At 41.9% G+C, this 21,091-nt stretch overlaps 1 protein-coding gene across 2 annotated transcripts in view; it reads left to right on the top strand.

Annotated features, from left to right (window-relative positions):
* The window catches only part of LOC121541415 (protein zer-1 homolog), a 66,820-nt gene that overhangs the window by 17,952 nt on the left and 27,777 nt on the right, over positions 1–21,091 (top strand). The gene's annotated exons all lie outside the window — the stretch shown is intronic.

Raw genomic sequence — 21,091 nt, 5'->3', positions numbered from 1 at the left:
GTCACATAGCTATCTGCTTAGCTAGCTTGCTTATTGCATGCATGTCCAGGCACGTCGACACAAGCCTTATTATTAGTAAATTAACTAAACAAATATTTGCAACAGGAGTTCGATTTAGGTCACTGTGTCAATTCATCCATTTCTCAATACTGCCCCTTTCTGTTGGAGAATGAGCTAGCTTGCTGCTGCTGATGAAGATTTTGTGCAGTACTCGTGGCTCAGGGGGTGAGTGGCGGCTGGCATAGCAGCTTCTTTGCTATGTAGAGGGACTATCGTCAAAGCCGATCGACTAGAAAAGGCCAATAATCGGTCGTTCTCTATTCCAAATATCTCTAAGAATTCGCTCACTGTTCCAAAATGTGATTGTTACGTAACAGGACAGTTAACCCGCGCTTCCCTCAAACCAAGGCACGCTGCCTGCTAATTATCTATAGGCTATGTTTTAACTTGTACATTTTACATGATATTCTAACAACAGTTTGAAATGAGGTGCGTTCTGCCTCATTAATTCATATAGAAGTAGCCCATTTCATTATGGCAGACAACTTATGTTTGAGGCATGCTAATGTAAGGCGAAGATTAGCTAGATGAGCCGGACAAACTTCTCTCTTTGATGAGAGCCCAATGGCCCAAGCACTCCACCAGTGTTTCCTCAGGTCAAGTATGCAGACATTTGCGCATCTCCAGTCAGAACAGAACCTGCCCAAACTTTTTCCCCCTGGCGCCCGCATTGCCTTCATTGTTGTTTTCCTTACTAGTAATTTCTGTGTGCGTTCGTATCAAAGTAAGTGCATTATTACCGTAATACAATTTCTATATATCGTGTTATGTCATTTCTACTGTAGCACACCGTATTTATGTATGGAGCGTAATGTATTCTGTGTGTATTCCTTTATAACCGCGGACACGTGAGGTACAGCTTTCATAACCTCTATGGTGTTCTACTCAATTGTGCTTATGTAGTTACATTTTTCTATTATTTCTGTAAAACAATGTTAACGCTAATGGCGTCAAATAAGTAGCTTGTGTTGTATCCTGAAGCTGCCCAGGCTGGCCTTATCATGACCATTGCATTGGCCTGTATAGTTCTGCCCTGCCCCCTTGTGGCTCCCTTGTGGAGCTCTTCAATGATTATGTTACTTGTAATATTGTTTTATTGCTATATCCTGATAATGTATTCTAATTGCTAATAATTCCTCTTCATTCTGTACTTTCAGAAACCACACACACACAGTATTGAACATAACTTGCATTGGACATATTTTGTGCTGAAGATTGAGGACAGCTTTTGTATGCTAGCAACATACTGTTTGGAGTAGGGAGGATGAGGGATTAGAGAGGATGATGAGGGAGTGGGGAAGTGGATGAGATATTGTCAATATAATTGCGTAATGGAACTGTATTTAATTTATGTGAACTGTCTGTCCAATTACAAAAAAGGGGGCTTTGCACTCCAGACTCGGACTCATCAAAGCCAACAGCAGGGCCAGGAGGGATGAAATGGCTGGAAGCCTTCCAGCTACCGCAGACCTACTGTACTTCACCGACTGTTGATCTGCCTACATCACCACCAGCATCTTCAGAGGGACCTGGGACTTCATCGGTGGGCAAGGGGTCCTCAGATTAAGGGTTCTCAATGGCCACAAGCTTGGGGGGCAGCTCCTCACTGTCACTGTCATAATCTCCCAAATTTCTGCATTTTAGAGTTGTCTCCTTTTGAAAGACCTTGCTAATGCTACAGCTTAGCCAACTAGCTACATACAAACAACAACACTGAATGTCTCTAAGTGAGTGTCGGGTGACATGATTGTCTGCTGGTGTGGAGATTAGGTCTGTCCCCGACATATATATATTTTTTTAGATTGGTCTAAATTTTACAACATATATTTTTCCATATATAGACGCACCCTATATTTGAATAAAATCAACTATATGTAGGCTACTGAGCTGGTCTGATTATTTAAGCACTGCGATTATAAATTAAGACACACAAATTACTAAAGAGGGAGCCAGAGATCAATATAGCCTAACCAGAAGAAAAATACCTGTTCCTGACCCCCCACTCTGACAATGAGAATGGTAAGACTGTAATAATAATAAATTATATTGAATGCATTAACAGAAATTAACCTAACCAAACTTAGAAATTATGGGAATTAATGGTAAATGTACTACTTGTGTGCTACCCCCGCAGGGATCTTTTATTTCAGCTCATGAAACATGGGATCAACACTTTACATGTTGCGTTTACCGAGTCGATGAGTGTGTATGGGGACTGGACATCACTGAGTGCAGAGTAGAGGGGCAAGCGCAGACGAACGGTGTAGTCCATCCCTGCCTCGAAACAATGGCCTGGGGAGCGCCAAATATCTGCGTAGACGGGAGAGAGGGTGGGATGTCACAAAACACTGCACTAAATCACACAAGAAAAGTGTGTGGAAATAAAACACAGGCATCTAATATGTATATCCTAATACAGGGTGTATACAGACTGAGTAGAGACATATATTCTACACTTAACACACTTGCACATACAGACTCATTACTCACTCTCTCATGTGCAACAGACATACACAGAGAGAGAGACTAGGTGTGTGTTTACCATAATCCAGGGTGGAGGAATAACATCTGGTTGTCGTCATCATGTATGGTGTTGGCACAGAGGCTGTTGAGATCACACTGCGTAGCGGTAGTGTTGGTATCTTCTGGCAAGTTCGCACCCTGCCTCTCCCTCCTCTGCCACTCCCTCCCAGTCATTCTGGTCTTCCAAGTCCTCCTTCTCTACTAACCCTTAGTTGACTTAGCTAGCTAGCTACAATGCTCTTGGTTAAACTAAAGATAATGGTAACTTTTATGTGGTTAAAGTTATGTACTTAGCTTCCGAGCTAGCTGACACTAACCTAGCTTGCCTAATCAATAGAATCTGCTTTAATAACAGAAGACCAAATAACTACGTACTTCAATTTCAATATTGAAATCATAGTTGATTCGTTGGTTGGTTAGGTTCTCTACTGAAAAACTATAAAGCTTACCTTTTTATCATCGGCCATCGTCCCCACTTCATCACCTTGCCTTTCACCGTATAAATCTGATAACTAGATAACACAGCCACAAAGTCAAAATTTGCTGTATCGTAAAAATATGAGATTTTTTGTTGTTGCTTTTTAGTCTTAATTTAAGGTTAGGTTTAGGCATATAGCAGTTTGGTTAAGTTTCAAATTATATTTTAGGAAGATCAATTGTAGAAATGGGCAGGGTTTAGCCATATTTGTACTCGTCCTTCTCGCCAGCTGTGATTTTGGGCAGCTCCATGGTAAGATGTGACTGTTCCTTGTGCAAAAACAATGTCCTATCCCAGAGCTCGAGTAAATGACATTACTAAGCTGCTCCCGAATGTACTACGCCAGGACATGGACATCGATTCTATTGTAGTCCGTGTGGGTTTTAATGACATTATGAAGGGCAGCTCTGAACAGTTGAAACAGGATTTCAAAGAGCTGATTGACTCTCTGCTAGACACTAATAAAGACCCATCATATCTGGCCCTGTGCCTGCTCTGAAGCGTGGCATTGCACGCTTTAGCAGGATTCTTTCTCTTCACAACTGGCTACGTGATTATTGCAGCTCGATGGGTGTAACTTTTGTTGACAATTTCGATACCTTTTGGAAACAAAACACATTTTATAAGTAGGATGGGATCCACCCAAATCATTTGAGTTCCTGGATCCTTTCACAGCATTATAAGGCTGCGTTGAAACAACAATTGATCAATGAACCAAGCCTAGCTCAGTTAATCCCTACCATTGTGTCGCTGAGTCATCATAATGCTTTAGCAAATGTACATTATACCAGGGGCATTGGTAGACTCAATGTAAGCAACCTAATTTATGTCCCTCTAACTGCCCTGAATGCCTCTGTGGATCCTACAGCTATTGTATGCAACAATCATGTGTCTATGAAACAGATTTATGTTGTTAGCACTGAGACGATGTGCCCTAGTAGGAAGTCCGCTGTGTGCAGCTCACCCTGCACTAACATAAATAACATGAGAATATCTACTTCTGTTAAGCTTCCCAGTAAAGCAATGAAAACAAACAAGCATCCCAGAAAAGTGCTCAAAATAGCCCACGTTAACATATGTAGCTTAAGAAACAATGTTCATGAAATCAGTATCTAGCTAGTAACAGATGACATTCATATTCTGCCTCTCTGAAACTCACTTAGACAATACATTTGATGATACAATGGTAGCGATACAAGGTTATAACATTTACAGAAAATACAGAAATGCCAGTGGTGGAGGTGTTGCTGTTTATATTCTGAACAACATTCTTGTAAAGATTAGAGAGGATCTCATGTTAAATACTATTAAGTAATATGGCTACAGGTTCATCTGCCTCACCTAAAGCCAATTCTTCTGGGAAGCCGCTATAGACCAAGTGCTAGTATCTGGATAACGTGTGAAATGCTTGAGAATGTATGTGATATCAACAGAGAGGTATATTTTCTGGGTGATTTTAAATATTGACTGGCTTTCATCAAGCTGCCCACTCAAAAAAAAGCTTCAAACTGTAACCAGTGCGTGCAACCTGGTTCAGGTTATCAGTCAACCTACCAGGGTAGTTACAAACAGTACAGGAATGAAATCATCAACATGTATTGATCACATCTTTACTAATGCTGCAGAAATGTGCTTGAAAGCAGTATCCAGATCCATCGGATGTAGTGGTCGCAATATAGTAGCGATATCTAGGAAAACCAACGTTCCAAAGGCTGGGGCCTATTATAGTGTATAAGAGGTCATACAATACGCTTTGAAGTGACTCTTATGTTGCTGATGTAAAGAATATTTGTTGGTCCGTGGTGTGTAATGAGGAGCAACCAGACGCTGCACTTGACACATTTATGAAATTGCTTATCCCATTTACTAATAAGCATGCACCCATTAAGAAAATGACTGCAAAAACTTAAATCCCTGTGGATTGATGAGGAATTGAAAAATGGTTGAGCGGGATGAGGCAAAATGAATGGCAACTAAGTCTGGCTGCACAACCGATTGGCAAACGTACTGCAAATTGAGAAATCATGTGACTAAACTGAATAAAAATAAGAAGAAACTACACTATGAAACAAAGATAAATGACAAAGAATTATAGTAAAAAGCTTTGGAGCACCTTCAATGACATTTTGGGGAAAAAAGGCAAACTCGGCACCATCATTCATTGAATCAGATGGCTCATTCACTACAAAACCAACTGATATTGTCAAATACTTTCATGATTTTTTTCATTGGCAAGATTAGCAAATTTAGGCATGACATGCCAGCAACAAACGCTGACACTACACATCCAAGTACAGTACCAATCCAAAGTTTGGACACACCTACTCATTCCAGGGTTTTTGTTAATTTTTTACTATTTTCTACATTGTAGAATAATAGTGAAGACATCAAAACGATTAAATAACACATATGGAATCATGTAGTATCCAAAAAATTGTTAAACAAATCAAAATATATGTTATAGTGCCTTGATGACAGCTTTGCACACTCTTGGCATTCTCTCAACCAGCTTCATGAGGTAGTCACCTGGAATGCATTTCAATTAACAGGTTGCCTTGTTAAAAGTTAATTTGTGGAATGTATTTCCTTAATACGTTTGAGCCAATGACTTGTGTTGTGACAAGGTAGGGGTGGGATACAGAGGATAGCCCTATTTGGTAAAAGTACAAGTCCATATTATGGCAAGAACAGCTCAAATAAGCAAAGAGAAATGACAGTCCATTACTTTAAGACATGAATGTCAGTCAATACGGAGCATTTCAAGAACTTTGAAAGTTTCTTCAAGTGCAGTCGCAAAAAACATCAAGTGCTGTGATGAAACTGGCTCTCATGAGGAATGCCACTGGAAAGGAAGACCCAGAGTTACCTCTGCTGCAGAGGATAAGTTAATTAGAGTTACCAGCCTCAGAAATTGCAGCCCAAATAAATGCTTCACAGAGTTCAAGTAACAGACACATCTCAACGTCAACTGTTCAGAGGAGACTGCGTGAATTAGGCCTTCATGGGCAAATTGCTGCAAAGAAACCACTACTAAAGGACACCAATAATAAGATGAGACTTGCTTGGGCCAAGAAACACGAGCAATGGAGATTAGACCGGTGGAAATCTGTCCTTTTGGTCTGATGAGTTCAAATGTGAGGTTTTTGGTTCCAACCGCTGTGTCTTTGTGAGATGCAGAGTAGGTGAACGGATTATCTCCTCATGTGTGGTTCCCATCATGAAGCATGGAGGAGGAGGTGTGGGGGTGCTTTGCTGGTGAGACTGTCAGTGATTTATTTAGAATTCAAGGCACACTTAACCAGCATGGCTACCAATGCATTCTGCAGCGATATGCCATCCCATCTGGTTTGCGCTTAGTAGGACTATAATTTGTTTTTCAACAGGACAATGACCCAAAACACACAGGCTGTGTAAGGGCTATTTCACCAAGAAGGAGAGTGATGGAGTGCTGCATCAGATGACCTGGCCTCCACAATCACCCGACCTGAACCCAATTGAGATGGTTTGGGATGAGTGGGACCGCAGAGTGAAGGAAAATCAGCCAAGTGCTCAGCATATGTGGGAACTCTTTCAAGACTTTTGGAAAAGCATTCCTCATGAAGCTGGTTGAGAGAATGCCAAGAGTGTGCAAAGCTGTCATCAAGGCAAAGGGTGGCTACTTTGAAGAATCTTAAATATATTTTGATTTGTTTAACACTTTTTGGTTACTATATGATTCAATATGTGTTATTTCATAGTTTTGATGTCTTCAATATTATTCTACATAGTAGAAAATAGTAAAAATAAAGAAAAACCCTTGAATGAGTAGGTGTGTCCAAACTGTTGACTGGTACTGTATATCTGACCAAATTATTAAAGACGAATTCTGTAAAGTGAGTGTGGAAGAGGTGAAAAAAGTATTATTATTATTATTATTATTATTGTCTATCAACAGTGACAAGCCACCGGGGTCTGACAACTTGGATGGAAAATTACTGAGGATAATAGCGGACGATATTGCCACTGCTATTTGCCATATCTCCAATTTAATCCTACTAAAACGTGTGTGCCCTCAGGCCTGGAGGGAAACAAAGTCATTCCGCTACCTAAGAATAGTAAAGCCCCCTTTACTGGCTCAAATAGCTGACCAATCAGCCTGTTACCAACCCTTAATAAAGTTTTGAAAAAAATGGTGTTTGACCAGATACAATGCTATTTTACAGGAAAGAAACTGACAACAGACTTTCAGCACGCTTATTGGGAAGGACATTCAACAAGCACAGCACTTACACAAATGACTGATGATTGGCTGAGAAATTGATGATAAAAAGATTGGGGGTCTGTTTTGTTAGACTTCAGTGCAGCTTTTGACATTATCGATCATAGTCGGCTGCTGGAAATACGTATGTGTTATGGCTTTACACCCCCTGCTATATTGTGGATACGGAGTTACCTTTCTAACAGAACACAGAGGGTGTTCTTTAATGGAAGCCTCTCCAACAAAATCCAGGTAGAATCAGGAATTCCCCTGGGCAGCTGTCTAAGCCCCTTAGATTTTTCAATCTTTACTAACGACATGCCACTGACTTTGAGTAAAGCCAGTGTGTCTGTGTGCGGATGACTCAGCACTATACACGTCAGCTACTACAGCAACTGAAATTACTGCAACACTTAACAAAGAGCTGCAGTTAGTTTCAGAATGGGTGGCAAGGAATAAGTTAGTCCTAAATATTTCTAAAACTAAAAGCATTGTATTTGGGGGAAATCATTCACTATACCCTAAACCTCAACTAAATCTTGTAATAAATAATGTGGAAATTGAGCAAATTGAGGTGACTAAACTGCTTGGAGTAATCCTGGATTGTAAACTGTCATGGTCAAAACATATTGATACAACAGTAGCTAAGATGGGGAGAAGTCTGTCCATAATAAGGCACTTCTCTACCTTCTTAACAGCACTATCAACAAGGCAGGTCCTACAGGCTCTAGTTTTGTCGCACCTGGACTACTGTTCAGTCGTGTGGTCAGGTGCCACAAAGAGGGACTTAGGAAAATTGCAATTGGCTCAGAACAGGGCAGCACGGATGTACACAAGAGAGCAAACATTAATAATATGCATGTCAATCTCTCCTGGCTCAAAGTAGAAGAGAGATTGACTTCATCACTACTTGTATTTGTGAGAGGTATTGACATGTTAAAAGCACTGAGCTGTCTGTTTAAATGAAGAGCACACAGCTCAGACACCCATGCATACCCCACAGAGGTCTCTTCACAGTCCCGAAGTCCAGAACAGACTATGGGAGGTGCACAGTACTACATAGAGCCTTGACTACATGGAACTCTATTCCACATCAGGTAACTGATGCAAGCAGTAGAATCAGATTTTAAAAAACAGATAAAAATACACCTTATGGAACAGCTGGGACTGTTAAGCAACACAAACATAGGCACAGACACATGCATACACACACGATAACATACGCACTATCCACACGTACACATGGATCTTGTGTTGTAGATATGTGGTAGTGGAGTATGGGCCTGAGGGCACACAGTTAGTGTGTTGTGAATTCTGTAACGAATGTATTGTAATTTTTTAAAAAAAATGGTATAACTGCCTTAATTCTTTTTTTTTTTTTTCACCTTTATTTAACCAGGTAAGCCAGTTGAGAACAAGTTCTCATTTACAACTGCGACCTGGCCAAGATAAAGCATAGTAGTGCAATAAAAACAACAACACAGAGTTACATATGGGGTAAAAAAACAAAGTAAAAAAAAATACAACAGAAAATATATATACAGTGTGTGCAAATGTAGCAAGTTATGGAGGTAAGGCAATAAATAGGCTATAGTGCAAAATAATTACAATTAGTATTAACACTGGAATGCTAGATGTGCAAGAGATTATGTGCAAATAGAGATACTGGGGTGCAAAAGAGCAAAATAATTAACAATATAGGGATGAGGTAGTTGGGTGGGCTAATTTCAGATGGGCTGTGTACAGGTGCAGTGATCGGTAAGGTGCTTTGACAACTGATGCTTAAAGTTAGTGAGGGAGATAAGAGTCTCCAGCTTCAGAGATTTTTGCAATTCGTTCCAGTCATTGGCAGCAGAGAACTGGAAGGAATGGCGGCCAAAGGAGGTGTTGGCTTTGGGAATGACCAGTGAGATATACCTGCTGGAGCGCAGACTACGGGTGGGTGCTGCTATGGTGACCAATGAGCTAAGATAAGGCAGGGATTTGCCTAGCAGTGATTTATAGATGTCCTGGAGCCAGTGGGTTTGACGACGAACATGTAGTGAGGACCAGCCAACAAGAGCGTACAGGTCACAGTGGTGGGTAGTGTATGGGGCTTTGGAGACAAAACGGATGGCACTGTGATAGACTACATCCAATTTGCTGAGTAGAGTGTTGGAGGCTATTTTGTAAATGACATCGCCAAAGTCAAGGATCGGTAGGATAGTCAGTTTTACGAGGGCATGTTTGGCAGCATGAGTGAAGGAGGCTTTGTTGCAAAATAGGAAGCCGATTCTAGATTTAACTTTGGATTGGAGATTCTTAATGTGAGTCTGGAAGGAGAGTTTACAGTCTAACCAGACACCTACGTATTTGTAGTTGTCCACATACTCTAGGTCAGACCCGTCGAGAGTGGTGATTCTAGTCGGGTGGGCGGGTGCCAGCAGCGTTCGATTGAAGAGCATGCATTTAGTTTTACTAGTGTTTAAGAGCAGTTGGAGGCTACTGAAGGAGTGTTGTATGGCATTGAAGCTCGTTTGGAGGTTTGTTAACACAGTGTCCAATGAAGGGCCAGATGTATACAAAAGGGTGTCGTCTGCGTAGAGGTGGATCTGAGAGTCACCAGCAGCAAGAGCGACATCATTGATATACACAGAGAAAAGTGTCGGCCCAAGAATTTAACCCTGTGGCACCCCCATAGAGACTGCCATAGGTCCAGACAACAGGCCCTCCGATTTGACACACTGAACTCTATCTGAGAAGTAGTTGGTGAACCAGGCGAGGCAGTCATTTGAGAAACCAAGGCTATTTAGTCTGCCAATAAGAATGCGGTGGTTGACAGAGTCGAAAGCCTTGGCCAGGTCGATGAAGACGGCTGCACAGTACTGTCTATTATCGATCGCGGTTATAATATCGTTTAGGACCTTGAGCGTGGCTGAAGTGCACCCGTGACCAGCTCGGAAACCGGATTGCATAGCGGAGAAGGTACGGTGGGATTCGAAATGGTCGGTGATCTGTTTGTTAACTTGGCTTTCAAATACTTTCGAAAGGCAGGGCAGGATGGATATAGGTCTGTAACAGTTTGGATCTAGAGTGTCACCCCCTTTGAAGAGGGGGATGACCGCGGCAGCTTTCCAATCTCTGGGGATCTCAGACGTTACGAAAGAGAGGTTGAACAGACTAGTAATAGGGGTTGCGACAATTTTGGCAGCTAGTTTTAGAAGAAAGGGTCCAGATTGTCTAGCCCAGCTGATTTGTAGGGGTCCAGATTTTGCAGCTCTTTCAGAACATCAGCTGTCTGAATTTGTGTGAAGGAGAAGCGGGGGGGACATGGGCAAGTTGCAGCGGAGGGTGCAGAGTTGGTGGCCGGGGTAGTGGTAGCCAGGTCGAAAGCATGGCCAGCTGTAGCAAAATGCTTGTTGAAATTCTCGATTATTGTAGATTTATCGGTGGTGATAGTGTTTCCTAGCCTCAGTGCAGTGGGCAGCTGGGAGGAAGTGCTCTTATTCTCCATGGACTTTACAGTGTCCCAAAACTTTTTGGAGTTAGTGCTACAGGATGCAAATTTCTGTTTGAAAAAGTAAGCCTTTGCTTTCCTGACTGCTTGTGTATATTGGTTCCTAACTTCCCTGAAAAGTTGCATATCGCGGGGGCTATTTGATGCTAATGCAGTACGCCACAGGATGTTTTTGTGCTGGTCAAGGGCAGTCAAGTCTGAGGAGAACCAGGGGCTATATCTGTTCTTAGTTCTGTATTTTTTGAATGGGCATGTTTATTTAAGATTGAGAGGAAATTACTTTTAAAGAACAACCAGGCATCCTCTACTGACGGAATGAGATCTATATCCATCCAGGATACCTGGGCCAGGTCAATTAGGAAGGCCTGCTCGCTAAAGTGTTTTAGGGAGCGTTTGACAGTGATGAGGGGTGGTCGTTTGACCACGGACCCGTTACGGACGCAGGCAATAAGGCAGTGATCGCTGAGATCCTGGTTGAAGACAGCGGAGGTGTATTTAGAGGGTAAGTTAGTCAGGATGATATCTATGAGGGTACCCATGGTTACGGATTTAGGGTTGTACCTGGTAGGTTCGTTGATAATTTGCGTGAGATTGAGGGCATCTAGTTTGGATTGTAGGATGGCCGGGGTATTAAGCATATCCCAATTTAGGTCACCAAGCAGTACGAACTCTGAGGATAAATGGGGGGCAATCAATTCACATATGGTGTCCAGGGCACAGCTGGGGACTGAGGGGGTCTGTAGCAAGCAGCAACAGTGAGAGACTTATTTCTGGAAAGGTGGATTTTTAGAAGTAGAAGCTCAAACTGTTTGGGCACAGACCTGGATAGTATGATAGAGCTCTGCAGGCTATCTCTACAGTAGATTGCAACTCCACCCCCTTTGGCAGTTCTATCTAGACGGAAAATGTTATAGTTAGGGATGGAAATTTCAGAATTTTTGGTGGCCTTCCTAAGCCAGGATTCAGACACTGCTAGAACATCAGGGTTGGCGGAGTGTGCTAACGCAGTGAATAACTCAAACTTAGGAAGTAGACTTCTGATATTTACATGCAGGAAACCAAGGCTTTTGCGATTACAGAAGTCAGCAAATGATAGCGCCTGGGGAGTAGGAGTGATACTGAGGGCTGCAGGGCCTGGGTTAGCCTCTACATCACCGGAGGAACAGAGGAGGACTAGAATAAGGATACGGCTAAAGGCTTTAAGAACTGGTCTTCTAGTGCGTTGGGTACATAGAATAAAGGGGGAAGATTTCCGGGCGTTGTAGAAAAGATTCAGGGCATTATGTACAGACAACGATATGGAAGGATATGAGTAAAGTGGAGGTAAACCTAAGCATTGGGTAACAATGAAAGAGATAGCATCACTGGAGGCATCAATTGAGTCGGTCTCCGCGTGTATGGGGAGTGGGACAAAGGAGCTATCTAAGGCAGGTTTAGCTGGGCTGGGGGATCTACAGTGAAATAGTACAATTAGAAATAACCGAAACAACAATAAGCTAACCATATTGAGATGGGAGAGAGGCATAAAGCAATCACGGTGTAATTTGAGAGAGCTAAGACAACAGCTGGTAATGACGACACAGTTTGGGCTGAGGCTAAACATAAACAGGATGCGGTACCGTAAAAAGGAACAGTCCAGCAGGCATCAGCTGTATAGCTGAGTTATCATAAGGTCCGGTGAACAGCAATAGGATAGTTCGGGGGCTGCTAAAGCACTAGCGAGCAAGAGGCCACGGCTAGCGTGTGCTAGCGGGCCGGGGCTAGCAGATGGAATCTTCGTGGTCGACGTGGTAACGGGAAGCCTGTTGTAATCACATCAGACGATTTCGTCGGCAGACCAGTCGTGTAGGATCGGTGGGGCTCCGTGTCAACACTAGGTGGTCCCGTCCGGTTGACGTAGAGGTAGATAGCCGGGAGATGGGCCTAGCTCAGGATGATTAGCCAGACCACAACGTCCATTTTGTTGCAGCTAGCTGGTAGCGATGAATCCGGAGTTAAAGGTCCAGTGATTCAGTGATTCCGGCAGAAAAACGGATATGTTCTGGGTCGATAACGCGCTGTGCAGACAGTGCAGACTGGCCGAATAATAGTCCAGACTAGAGCTGGCTGGTGGGTGGTGCAGGCCACGGACAATGGTGAAAAACCGCTAACGGTAGCTGATAGCAAGTTGCTAGTTAGCTGGCTACTCCCGTCTGGTAGACCTAGAGGTAGATATGAGCCTGGCTCTAGGCTAGCTCGAGGCTAACTGGTGCTTGCATCGGGTGCAGTGGTGATTAGCCAGACAGCAACACCCATTCGGTTGCGGCTAGCTAGTTGCGATCCGGTGATTTAATGTCCAGTGATTAAATTATTCCCGCAGAAAATCCAATGTTCTGGGTGAAATACCGCTAACTGTGGCTAATAGCAAGTAGTTAGTTAGCTGGCTAGCTAGTTTCAACTGGAGATTCTAGATAAAAGGTAAGTCAATAATAGAATCCGTTCCACATTGAGTGAGGCGGGTTGCAGGAAAATATATTTTGTAGAAGGATGAAAAGTCTGATAGGGAAATATGTACGAAAAATACAAAAAAAAACTGGGTATTTACAGACACACGACAAAAACAGGACTGCACTACTACGCCATCTTGGACCCCAGGAAGAGTAGCTGCTCCCTTGGCAGCAGCTAATGGGGATCCATAATAAATACAAAGAATTATGACTTTGTGTTGTGTTAACTAGTGACAACCATGTTCATTGGCTAGAATGTTCACCTGTAATGGGCGGCAGGTAGCTTAATGGTTAAGAGCGTTGTGCCAGTAACCGAAAGGTCGCTGGTTCTAATCCCCGAGCCGACTAGGTGAAAAATCTGTCGATGTGCCCTTGAGCAAGGCACTTAACCCTAATTGCTCCTGTAAGTCGCTCTGGATAAGAGCGTCTGCTAAATGACCAATTTATTTTTATATTTATTTTAATGAAATGATAGTAAAAGATTGCAGTTGTGAGAGCAACAATTTGAGAGCGCAGTAACTTCTGAGTCTTGACATGCATCTCTGCAAAACAAAAATCTCTGCTCTCAAATTTATATTTTGCGTGCAGCAATGATATTCTGCTATCTTAAAGTTACACTTGCCACTCAAGTTGAATTTGCCCGCCCCCGCTGCCTGTGTACTCACGAGACCCATCCTTTGCTCACTCGACCACATTCTGGTGCAATTTTTTAAAAAGCAGATCTACCCAACTCAGTGGAGATCGAAGGGATCTCCAGTTAGCCATCCCTGAGACCGGGTCTGGTATCTCGTACGTCTGTAATATTTTAAGAAAGGGGTAGATCAACTTTAATATTGCAGATATTATTGTAACTTCAATCAATAATTGTCTGCATCACTTCCAATCCCCCATATATATATATATATATATATATATATATATATCACTGCTCAAAAAAATAAAGGGAACACTTAAACAACACAATGTAACTCCAAGTCAATCACACTTCTGTGAAATCAAACTGTCAACTTAGGAAGCAATACTCATTGACAATAAATTTCACATGCTGTTGTGCAAATGGAATAGACAACAGGTGGAAATTATAGGCAATTAGCAAGACACCCCCAATAAAGAAGTGGTTCTGCAGGTGGTGACCACAGACCAGTTCTCAGTTCCTATGCTTCCTGGCTGATGTTTTGGTCACTTTTGAATGCTGGCGGTGCTTTCACTCTAGTGGTAGCATGAGACGGAGTCTACAACCCACACAAGTGGCTCGGGTAGTGCAGCTCATCCAGGATGGCACATCAATGCGAGCTGTGGCAAGAAGGTTTGCTGTGTCTGTCAGCGTAGTGTCCAGAACATGGAGGCGCTACCAGGAGACAGGCCAGTATATCAGGAGATGTGGAGGAGGCCGTAGGAGGGCAACAACCCAGCAGCAGGACTGCTACCTCTGCCTTTGTGCAAGGAGGAGCAGGAGGAGCACTGCCAGAGCCCTGCAAAATGACCTCCAGCAGGCCACAAATGTGCATGTGTCTGCTCAAACGGTCAGAAACAGACTCCATGAGGGTGGTATGAGGGCCCGACGTCCACAGGTGGGGGTTGTGCTTACAGCCCAACACCGTGCAGGACGTTTGGCATTTGCCAGAGAACACCAAGATTGGCAGATTCACCACTGGCGCCCTGTGCTCTTCACAGATAAAAGAAGATTCACACTGAGCACGTGACAGACGTGACAGAGTCTGGAGACGCCGTGGAGAACGTTCTGCTGCCTGCAACATCCTCCAGCATGACCGGTTTGGCGGTGGGTCAGTCATGGTGTGGGGTGGCATTTCTTTGGGGGGCCGCACAGCCCTCCATGTGCTCGCCAGAGGTAGCCTGACTGCCATTAAGTACCGAGATGAGATCCTCAGACCCCTTGTGAGACCATATGCTGGTGCGGTTGGCCCTGGGTTCCTCATAATGCAAGACAATGCTAGACCTCATGTGGCTGGAGTGTGTCAGCAGTTCTTGCAAGAGGAAGGCATTGATGCTATGGACTGGCCCGTTCCCCAGACCTGAATCCAATTGAGCACATCTGGGACATCATGTCTAACTCCATCCACCAACGCCACGTTGCACCACAGACTGTCCAGGAGTTGGCGGATGCTTTAGTCCAGGTCAGGTAGGAGATCCCTCAGGAGACCATCCGCCACCTCATCAGGAGCATGCCCAGGTGTTGTAGGGAGGTCATACAGGCACGTAGAGGCCACACACACTACTGAGCCTAATTTTGACTTGTTTTAAGGACATTACATCAAAGTTGGATCAGCCTGTAGGGTGGTTTTCCACTTTAATTTTGAGGGTGACTCCAAATCCAGACCTCCATGGGTTGATAAATTTGATTTCCATTGATAATTTTTGTGTGATTTTGTTGTCATCACATTCAACTATGTAAAGAAAAAAGTATTTAATAAGATGATTTCATTCATTCAGATCTAGGATGTGTTGTTTAAGTGTTCCCTTTATTTTTATGAGCAGTGTGTGTGTATATATATATATATATATATATATATATATATATATATATATATATATATATATATAATTTTTTGGGCAAATATATACACTACCAGTCAAAAGTTTGGACACGTACTCATTCAAGGGTTTTTCTTTATTTTTTACTATTTTTTACATTGTAGAATAATAGTGAAGACATCAAAACTATGAAATAACACATATGGAATCATGTAGTAACCGAAAAAGCGTTAAACAAATCAAAACATATTTTTAGCCACCCTTTGCCTTGATGACTGCTTTGCACACTCTTGGCATTCTCTCAACCAGCTTCATGATGTAGTCAACTGGAATGCATTTCAATTAACTGGTGTACCTTCTTAAAAGTCAATTTGTGGAATTTCTTTCCTTTCCTAATGCGTTTGAGCCAATCAGTTGTGTTGCAAGAGGACAAATACATTAGTGTCTAGTTTGAGAAACAGACGCCTCACAGGTACTCAACTGGCAACTTCATTAAATAGTACCCGCAAAACACCAGTTTCAACGTCAACAGTGAAGAGGCGACTACGGGATGCTGACCTTCTAGGCAGAGTTGCAAAGAAAAAGCCTTATCTCAGACTGGCCAATAAAAATAAAATATTAAGATGGGCTGTCTGAGATATGGCTTTTTCTTTCTCAGTTCTCAGTTGTGCACCGGGGCCTCCCACTCCTCTTTCTATTCTGGTTAGAGCCAGTTTGCGCTGTTCTTTGAAGGGAGTAGTACACAGCGTTGTATGAGATCTTCAGTTTCTTGGCAATGTCTCACATGGAATAACCTTCATTTCTCAGAACAAGAATAGACTGACATGTTTCAGAAGAAAGTTCTTTGTTTCTGGCCATTTTGAGCTTGTAATCGAACCCACAATTGCTGATGCTCCAGATACTCAACTAGTCTCAAGAAGGCCAGTTTTATTGCTTCTTTAGTCAGCACAACAGTTTTCAGCTGTGCTAACATAATTGCAAAAGGGTTTTCTAATTATCAATTAGCCTTTTATAATGATAAACTTGGATTAGCCAACACAACGTGCCATTGGAACACAGGACTGATGGGGCCTCTGTACGCCTATGTAGATATTCCATAAAAAATCAGCCGTTTCCAGCTACAATAGCCATTTACAACATTAACAATGTCTACACTGTATTTCTGATCAATTTGATGTTATTTTATTGGACAGAAAATTTGCTTTTCTTTCAAAAACAAGGAAATTTCTAAGTGACCCCAAACTTTTGAACGGATGTGTGTGTGTGTGTGTGTATATGTATGTATGTATGTATGTATGTATGTATGTATGTGTATATGTATATATATATATATATATATATATATATATATATATATATATATATATATATATATATATATATATATATATATATAAAACACACACACACACACACACACACACACATACATATATATCCTTTAAAAAATATATTTTCCTTTATTACTTTCTAATCCTACCTCCCCTCCCCTAATTGGAGTAAACTAGTGAACAACAGCGCTTAGGCCTCTACTTCCAGCTTATACATACTATATACATTATGGACACAGTCAATTTTACAATAGTTATATTTTGTTTGTTTTTACTCCTGAACTTCCTCTACCCTCAACCTCTCCAATAATTGTCATGATGTCCATCCAGTTTGCTTCTATATGCCATATCTTTCAAACTGTGCACTTTCACAAAAGTTATTTATCTATAACCTATAAACGTATTATGGACACAGTTCGTTTTACATGAGTTGTCTTGTTATTAGTCCCAACCTTCAGCTCCATTCAACCCCTCCCATCTATCTATTAACACCATCCATATTGGATTTCTATTTGCCATATATTTTTCAACTGTACTGTGATGTTTCACAAAAGTTCTGAACCTTTCTATTCTCATTGTTTCTACAGATTGTAAATTGAAAAGAAACATTTTTGCTAAAAGTATTATTATATTATTGATCGATTGACTATGACTTTTCGTATATCTATATGTTAACAATTAAGTAAGTTATGGCTGAAGTTTATGCAGGAGTGCTTTATAAACAACAATAGGGCCAGCCTACTTTCTGAATGCAGTGATGTGTACTGTACCCATCGCCCATAATAAAGCGTAGAGTGCTATTATAGACTGCGTCCAATGGCTTCAATACAGTGGCAGCTGCATTCCTATAGACAATATCCCCATAGTCTATAACCGGTATGAATGTTGACTGCATGATTTAGTCTTCTGCTATTTAATGAAAGGCATGACCTATTCCTATAAAATAAGCCCATTTCAATTCTTAATTTCTTGACTAACTCATCAACATTATTTTAATTATTTTTGAAAGGATAGCTTTTTGTTAATCCAGATGCCCAGATATTTATTAGCGGGGGACACAATCAGTGAAGGCATAAATCAGATACATTTTTATGTGATTTGGAGAATAACATATACTTGGATTTACCGGCATTAAGTACCAATTTCATTCAACAAAAGCTTTCTGCAAAGCAATGTAGGCAGATTTGAAGCTCCAAAAGAGCCTGGTCAACAACGGCGGCAATAGCATACACAACAGTTTCATCTGCGTACAGGTGTATGTCAAAACAGAAAAGGTGTGCAGATAGACCAATATTGTTTATATAAACAGACAAATGTACAGGACCTAAAATCGGTCCCTTTCGGACACCTGACTTAACACCACCACAAAAACGCATCGTGTCCTGTCTGTCAAGATGTTCTGATCCATACTGATTGCAGACAATCTTTGAATCAATAGAGTGGTCAACAGTATCAAAAGCTTTTGATAAGTCAATGAACAGGGCAGCACAGGGCTAACGCCTATCCTTACTCTTTACCACATCATTTAACACCAAGGTTGGAACAAAGATGGTGCTATGACCCGGCCTGAAACCAGACTGGTGAACACTTACAACACGTCTCGTAGCTAGGAAGGATCTAAGCTGACAATTGATTAATGATTCAAAATATGTTGCTAGGCAGGTAGGGTGATAATTATTTAGGTCGGAGGGGTCACCACCTTTGTGGAGAGGGAGGACATGGGACGCCTTTCAAACCCTGGGGATAGTACCCGAGGTAATCGTCAGATAAGAAAATATGCCAATGACTCTGCAATCAGGGGAGTAGAAAGCTGCAGCAAGAAAGGATCAAGCAAATCATCCCAGTGGATTTTTTTTTTTACCTCAATCTTAAGCAAGGCATCTAGCACATCACAAGTAGAAAGTTGTTGAAATGAAAACAAAGTTTCGCTAGAAGTTGACTGATCTTCCAACAAGCCAACTGGAAGCTGGGAGAGGGAAGAGCAGTCGACTGACTGACCAGGGTCAATTAAACCACCATTTCTTTCAAATAAAAAGCCTGCAGAGATAAAATGCTGACTTAAAGCATCACCCATCTCATTTTTCTCGATAAAGATGCCAGAGTCTGACCCAACTTGCTTAGTCAGGAAAGGAGAGGAATTTCCACGCTTCAGTGCATTAACTGTTTTCCCAAATTTAGACAGATCACTTTCTTAATTGAGCAAGTACATCCATTTCTCAATTGCCTGAAACATTGCAGCAGGGGGGTGGGAAATCCCCGCTACAAACAAATGCGTATAACCTATAACCAAACACTCAAACATTTGAGGGATAGTGACACTTATAGATCATGATGCCACGAGTCGGTTTCACACATACAGCCACCCCTGCCTCCTTTTCAATCTATCACACCAAAATATGTTGAAATCAGCTATTTCAATGTCCTTATCCATGATCGAACCCTTGAGCCAGGTCTCTGTGAGAACCAGAATATCAGGGCTCATCATGCACCCAGACAACAAGAAGGTCCATCTTTGACATCAGGCTTCGCACGTTTACGTGCAACAGCCCAAGCCCTCTACGTGATTTGAAAACCGAGGGAGGCTCCATATTTGTGGAATTCACAATAGAGCTAATAGCACTTGTTGAGAACCACTAGCTGCTGGGTCGACAGAGGTATTCCTGGATTGACAGACATTCAGGGGAGTTACAGAAACATAAAGTAGGGTACTTTGCTGCACTTCTATGGGACATAACATGCTTTCCAAGTCCTCTGTTGCTAATTATGACATGGAGGACTGGAGCACTAACAGACCCGGACCATCAGTCTCTAAAACAATGTTGCTGGAATTCATCCTGGAACCCCTTCAGTTAGGGTGAATCCTGTCTCTTTTTCCCACTCTTGTCTTTATTGGGAAGTTCAGCTACAGGTGTTAACAGGCTAATGTAGTAGTGTTTCCACTGCTGTTGACAGTAACACAACTATGAGGGGATGAGCAGGGGCAAGGCTGGAAGGTCTCGGTTCACAAACCCCTTTTGTTAGTTCACCTGGTACTGTAAGGCTAGACTTGATCATTGATACCAAAGGATTTAGTCTTGTACAGTACACCCCACCAGCGGAAGGGAAATGCATAACATAACGCAACTCAAAAGGGTCATATGTAAGCCCATTTTCAAATTGCCACAATATATTTAAACCAATAAAATTGCCCCCATATAATTAAACCAATCAAATTGCCCCTGTATAATTAAACCAATCTGGGCCTTTCAGATCTTCGAGAGGGATCAAGTGGGGTTAGGCCATATATAAGAGCCATATATAGGCTATTCACTCACAACCATTTAAAAAAGGTACACACACACACTGCCTAGGTTAAAAGCTGTGTGTCACTCTCTCACTCGCACACGCTAACACTCACAGGTACTCATAAAAGGTCAATTGGCCCTTCACCAGTGTTGAAGCTGTGTGAAGGTATGATGCAGTTATAATGTATTATAAGACTTGTCATGACAATGCATGACCTCCCTTATCTTTTTATTATCTCATTAATGATCCTGACTACAGTCATTTTGAATCAGTTGACATTTTGATACATAAGCATAATATATTATACACCTTATAATAAAGCATTATGAAGGCACGTAAATACTTATAAGTTACAGTGCATTCGGAAAGTGTTCAGACCCCTTTACTTTTTCCACATTTTGTTACGTTACAGCCTTATTCTAAAATTGATTAAATTGTTTTTTTCCCCCCTCATCAATCTACACACAATACTCCATAATGACAAAGCCAAAACAGGTTTTTAGAAATGTTTGCAAAAAAAAAAACGGAAATATCATATTTACATAAATATTCGATCCTGACTAGTCTCCCAGTCCCTGCCGCTGAAAAACATCCCCACAGCATGATTCTGCCACCACCATGCTTCCCCGTAGGGATGGTGCCAGGTTTCCTCCAGACGTGACGCTTGGCATTCAGGGCAAAGAGTTCAATCTTGGTTTCATC

This window comes from Coregonus clupeaformis, chromosome 27, assembly GCF_020615455.1.
Source record: "Coregonus clupeaformis isolate EN_2021a chromosome 27, ASM2061545v1, whole genome shotgun sequence".
NCBI classification, from domain to species: domain Eukaryota; kingdom Metazoa; phylum Chordata; class Actinopteri; order Salmoniformes; family Salmonidae; genus Coregonus; species Coregonus clupeaformis.
Note: the sequence above shows the minus strand (reverse complement) of the source record. Positions and strands in the feature narration are given on the sequence as shown.